The sequence below is a fragment of the Oncorhynchus masou genome, unplaced genomic scaffold, assembly GCF_036934945.1.
Source record: "Oncorhynchus masou masou isolate Uvic2021 unplaced genomic scaffold, UVic_Omas_1.1 unplaced_scaffold_942, whole genome shotgun sequence".
NCBI classification, from domain to species: Eukaryota; Metazoa; Chordata; class Actinopteri; order Salmoniformes; family Salmonidae; genus Oncorhynchus; species Oncorhynchus masou.
Genome location: NW_027015912.1, coordinates 224652 through 230964, shown reverse-complemented (window position 1 = coordinate 230964; position 6313 = coordinate 224652). Strand labels below are relative to the sequence as shown.

At 53.2% G+C, this 6313-nt stretch overlaps 1 pseudogene; it reads left to right on the top strand.

Moving 5' to 3' along the window:
- LOC135538340 (bestrophin-3-like) overlaps positions 1-6313 on the top strand; it is a 16864-nt pseudogene that overhangs the window by 821 nt on the left and 9730 nt on the right.

The following is a 6313-nucleotide window of genomic DNA, read 5'->3' as shown; positions in this document are numbered from 1 at the left end:
GCTACCATCCGGTAGGTTTTCACTCTATTGCACTATTGTAAAGTGGCTGTTCCACTGGATGTCAGAAGGTGAATTCGCCAATTTGTAGAGTCGCTCTGGATAAGAGCGCCTGCTAAATGACTTAAATGTAATGTAAATGAACAGGGTTGGAGTTAAAACCTACAGGAGGCTATCTCTACAGGAACAGGGTTGGAGTTAAAACCTACAGGAGGCTCTCTCTCCAGGAACAGGGTTGGAGTTAAAACCTACAGGAGGGTATCTCTCCAGGAACAGGGTTGGAGTTAAAACCTACAGGAGGGTATCTCTCCAGGAACAGGGTTGGAGTTTAAAACCTACAGGAGGCTATCTCTACAGGAACAGGGTTGGAGTTAAAACCTACAGGAGGGTATCTCTCCAGGAACAGGGTTGGAGTTAAAACCTACAGGAGGCTCTCTCTCCAGGAACAGGGTTGGAGTTAAAACCTACAGGAGGGTATCTCTCCAGGAACAGGGTTGGAGTTAAAACCTACAGGAGGCTATCTCTACAGGAACAGGGTTGGAGTTAAAACCTACAGGAGGGTATCTCTACAGGAACAGGGTTGGAGTTAAAACCTACAGGAGGGTATCTCTCCAGGAACAGGGTTGGAGTTTAAACCTACAGGAGGGTATCTCTCCAGGAACAGGGTTGGAGTTAAAACCTACAGGAGGGTATCTCTCCAGGAACAGGGTTGGAGTTAAAACCTACAGGAATGTATCTCTCCAGGAACAGGGTTGGAGTTTAAAACCTTTAGGAGGATGTAGAGCCCTGGTGTAGATGATGCTGATATCTCCTCCTCCCTGCAGGTTTCTACGTCACACTGGTGTAGATGATGCTGATATCTCCTCCTCCCTGCAGGTTTCTACGTCACCCTGGTGTAGATGATGCTGATATCTCCTCCTCCCTGCAGGTCTCTACGTCACCCTGGTGTAGATGATGCTGATATCTCCTCCTCCCTGCAGGTCTCTACGTCACCCTGGTGTAGATGCTGATATCTCCCTCCTCCCCCTGCAGGTTTCTACGTCACCCTGGTGTAGATGATGCTGATATCTCCTCCCTGCAGGTTTCTACGTCACCCTGGTGTAGATGATGCTGATATCTCCTCCTCCCCTGCAGGTCTCTACATCACCCTGGTGTAGATGATGCTGATATCTCCTCCTCCCTGCAGGTTTCTACGTCACCCTGGTGTAGATGATGCTGATATCTCCTCCTCCCTGCAGGTCTCTACGTCACCCTGGTGTTGATGATGCTGATATCTCCTCCTCCCTGCAGGTTTCTACGTCACCCTGGTGTAGATGATGCTGATATCTCCTCCTCCTGCAGGTCTTACGTCACCCTGGTGTAGATGATGCTGATATCTCCCTCCTTCCTGCAGGTTTCTACGTCACCCTGGTGTTGATGATGCTGATATCTTCTCCTCCCTGCAGGTTTCTACGTCACCCTGGTGTAGATGATGCTGATATCTCCTCCTCCCTGCAGGTTTCTACGTCACCCTGGTGTAGATGATGCTGATATCTCCTCCTCCCCTGCAGGTTTCTACGTCACCCTGGTGTAGATGATGCTGATATCACCTCCTCCCTGCAGGTCTCTACATCACCCTGGTGTAGATGATGCTGATATCTCCTCCTCCCTGCAGGTTTCTACGTCACCCTGGTGTAGATGATGCTGATATCTCCTCCTCCCTGCAGGTTTCTACATCACCCTGGTGTAGATGATGCTAATATCTCCTCCTCCCTGCAGGTTTCTACATCACCCTGGTGTAGATGATGCTGATATCTCCTCCTCCCTGCAGGTTTCTACGTCACCCTGGTGTAGATGATGCTGATATCTCCTCCTCCCTGCAGGTTTTTACGTCACCCTGGTGTAGATGATGCTGATATCTCCTCCTCCCTGCAGGTTTCTACATCACCCTGGTGTAGATGATGCTGATATCTCCTCCTCCCTGCAGGTTTCTACGTCACCCTGGTGTAGATGATGCTGATATCTCCTCCTCCCTGCAGGTTTCTACGTCACCCTGGTGGTCAACCGTTGGTGGAACCAGTTTGTGAATCTGCCTTGGCCCGACCGCCTCATGTTCCTTGTCTCCAGCTGTGTTCACGGCCACGACGAGCAGGGCCGCCTCCTCAGGACGCACGCTGATGCGCTACGTCAACCTCACCTCACTGCTCATCTTCCGCTCCGTCAGCACCGCCGTCTGTAAGAGATTCCCCACCATGGATCATGTGGTGGAGGCAGGTACGACCCCAAGGGGATAACGGAATGCAAATAGATGGAGGTCAGGAGGGTCAGGAGAAAACTAATTTTGACAGATAGATTCTGTACATAACGTCACACGGACCAAGTAGTGGAAGCAGGTACCTCAATGACATGCGCTTGGTCTTACCTGATTTAATAGAATACACATAGGTGGGGTCAAAGGTCGACCAGGTTTGGTTTACAGGTTTGGTTCAGATCAAGTGTTCTCTCAACCTTCAGTAAGGTCAGGTTCAGATCAGGGTTCAGAAGAAAAATACTCCTCTCCCCAATTTCTAATTGGTAGTTACAGTCTTGTCTCAGCTGCAACTCCCGTACGGACTTGGGAGAGGCGAAAGAGCCGTGTCCTTTACCCTTCTTGACACAATTCTCTCCGGAAGCCAGCCGCACCAATGTGTCAGAGGTTGACCATGTCAGTGTGCACTGTGCCTGGACCACCATAGGAGTTACGAGCACGATGGGACAAGAACATCCCTGCGGGCCAAACCTTCACTAACCCGGAGACACTGGGCCAATTGTGCACCAGCGGTCACGGTCCGAAAGGACAACCCAGGACCACAGCCTTAGACCACTGAGCCTGGTCTCAACCAGGATCTCTGGCACATTAGACCACTGAAGCCTGGTCTCGCAACCAGGATCTAGTGGCACAGCCTTAGACCACTGTGCCTGGTCCAAACCAGGATCTCTAGTGGCACAGCCTTAGACCACTGGGCCTGGTCAAGAACCAGGATCTCTAGTGGCACAGCCTTAGACCACTGGGCCTGGTCTAACCAGGATCTCTAGTGGCACAGCCTTAGACCACTGGGCCTGGTCTCGAACCAGGCTCGGGGCACAGCCTTAGACCAATGGGCCTGGTCTCGAACCAGGATCTCTAGTGGCACAGCCTTAGACCACTGGGCCTGGTCTCGAACCAGGATCTCTAGTGGCACAGCCTTAGACCACTGGGCCTGGTCTCGAACCAGGATCTCTAGTGGCACAGCCTTAGACCACTGAGCCTGGTCTCGAACCAGGATCTCTAGTGGCACAGCCTTAGACCACTGAGCCTGGTCTCGAACCAGGATCTCTAGTGGCACAGCCTTAGACCACTGAGCCTGGTCTCGAACCAGGATCTCTAGTGGCACAGCCTTAGACCACTGAGCCTGGTCTCGAACCAGGATCTCTAGTGGCACAGCCTTAGACCACTGAGCCTGGTCTCGAACCAGGATCTCTAGTGGCACAGCCTTAGACCACTGGGCCTGGTCTCGAACCAGGATCTCTAGTGGCACAGCCTTAGACCACTGGGCCTGGTCTCGAACCAGGATCTCTAGTGGCACAGTCTTAGACCACTGGGCCTGGTCTCGAACCAGGATCTCTAGTGGCACAGCCTTAGACCACTGAGCCACTCGGGAGACTTCCATAATGTTTTATTGGTAAACAGGATGCATGACCATGTGAGAGTTAAACAAGGATCTGTAACTGGATCTTCTAGAACCATCTTTTCATTTCCTTCTTCAGTTTCTTTGGACTACCCAGGATCAGCCAAGTCATTAGGATTCAGTGATTGAATTAGACCCTACTAAACGCCTTGTTTCCTCTAACCACTAGTATTCCCTAGTACTGCTGTATCCACGCCAAGTCCTTAGGATTCCTCCCCTCGACCCCCTCCCCTCCCCCCTTCTCCTCCTTCCACTCCCTCCATCCCCCCCTACCCCTCCTCCTCCACTTCCTCCTCCCTCCCCCCTACCCTCCCCACTCCCCTCCCCTCCCCTCCTTCTCCTCTTCCTCCTCCTCCCCCTACTCCTCCTTCCACTCCCTCCACCTCCCCCCTACCCCCCCTCCTTCTCCTCTTTCCTCCTCCCCCTACTCCTCCTTCCACTCCTCCACCTCCCCCCTACCCCCTCCTCCCTCCTCTTCCTCCTCTTCCTCCTCCTCCCCCTTACTCCTCCTTCCACTCCTCCCACCTCCACCTTCTTCCCACTTCTCCCCCTTCTCTCCTCCTCCTCTTCCTTCTCCCTCTTCCTCCCCCCTCCTTCCCTCCCCTCCCCCTTCCTTCCTTCCCTCCTCTTCCTCCTCCTCTCCTCCCCCCTCTTCCTCTTCCTTCTCCTCTTCCTCCTCCCCTGCTCCTCCCCTTGTCCTCTTCACCCCCTCCCCCTCACCTTCACCCACCTTCTCCCCCTCCTCTTCATCCCCCTCCTCCCCTCATCCTCCTCATCCTCCTCCTCCTCCCCCTCCTCCTCTTCACCCCCTCCTCCCCCTCCTCCTCCTCCCCTCCTCCTCTTCACCCACCTCCCTCCCCGTCCTCTTCATCCCCCTCATCCTCATCCCCTCCTCCTCTTCACTCCTCCTCCTCCCCTCCCTTCCTCCCCCTTCTCCTCTTCACCCCTCCCCTTCACCCCCTCCTCCCCCTCCCCTCCCCCCTCCTCCTTCTCCCTCCTCCCCCTCCTCCCCCCTCTTCACCCCCTCCCCCCTCCTCCCTCCTCCTCCTCCTCACCTCCTTCTCCTCCTCCCCTTCTCCTCTTCACACCCCTCCTCCTCCTCCTTCTCCTCTTCACCCCTCCCCCCTCCCTCCTCTTCACCCCCCTCCCCCTCCTCCTCCTCTTCTTCACCCCCCTCCTTCTCCTCCTCCCTGCAGGCTTCATGACTCCAGAAGAGAGGAAGATCTTTGATGCTGTCAAGTCTCCCCACCTGAAGTACTGGATCCCTGTGGTGTGGTTTTCTAACATGGCGTCCAGGGCTCGGACGGAGGGGCGCATCAAGGACAGCGTGGACCTTCAGACCATCCTCAACGTGAGTATGGCAGTAGCTTCAACAGGCATAGATAGATAAAGTATACCTGCCACAGGAACCAGAGGAGACATTTTGGCTCTGAATCCTGCAGAGGTTGTAGTCTGGACCACGTGGACCTTCAGACCATCCTCGACGTGAGTATGGCAGTTAGCGGAGCAAAGCAGAGATATACCAGGAAACAGAGGAAACACGGAGTCTAATCCCGCTCTAAATAGAGGAGATTGACTCCATTTTGGCTCTGAAGAGTTACTGGATACCTTGAGGACAGGAAGGAACGATACAATCCTAAAAACAGCCTCGAGGACAGGAAGGAACGATACAATCCTAAAAACAGCCTCGAGGACAGGAAGGAACGATACAATCCTAAAAACATCCAACAGGGTACGGGAGGCCTCGAGGACAGGAAGGAACGATACAATCCTAAAAACAGCCAACAGGGTACGGGATGCCTCGAGGACAGGAAGGAACGATAGAATCCTAAAAAAACAGGGTACGGGATGCCTCGAGGACAGGAAGGAACGATACAATCCTAAAAACATCCAACCGGGATGCCTCGAGGACAGGAAGGAACGATACAATCCTAAAACATCCAACAGGGTACGGGATGCCTCGAGGACAGGAAGGAACGATACAATCCTAAAAACAGCAACAGGTGGAGGACAGAAGGAACGATACAATCCTAAAACATCCAACAGGGTACGGGAGGCCTCGGGACAGGAAGGAACGATACAATAAAACAGCCAACAGGGTACGGGATGCCTCGAGGACAGGAAGGAACGATACAATCCTAAAAACAAAGTGGGATGCCTCGGGACAGGAAGGAACGATGCAATCCTAAAAAACAGCCAACAGGGTACGGGATGCCTCGAGGACAGGAAGGAACGATACAATCCTAAAAACAGCCAACAGGGTACGGGATGCCTTGAGGACAGGAAGGAACGATACAATACTAAAAACAGCCTCGAGACAGGAAGGAACGATACAATCCTTAAAAACAGCCTCGAGGACAGGAAGGAACGATACAATCCTAAAAACAGCCAACAGGGTACGGGAGGCCTCGAGGACAGGAAGGAACGATACAATCCTAAAAACAGCCAACAGGGTACGGGATGCCTCGAGGACAGGAAGGAACGATACAATCCTAAAAACGAGGACAGGAAGGGAACGATACAATCCTAAAAACAGCCAACAATGGGAGGCCTTGAGGACAGGAAGGAACGATACAATCCTAAAAAAGCCAACAGGGTACGGGAGGCCTTGAGGACAGGAAGGAACGATA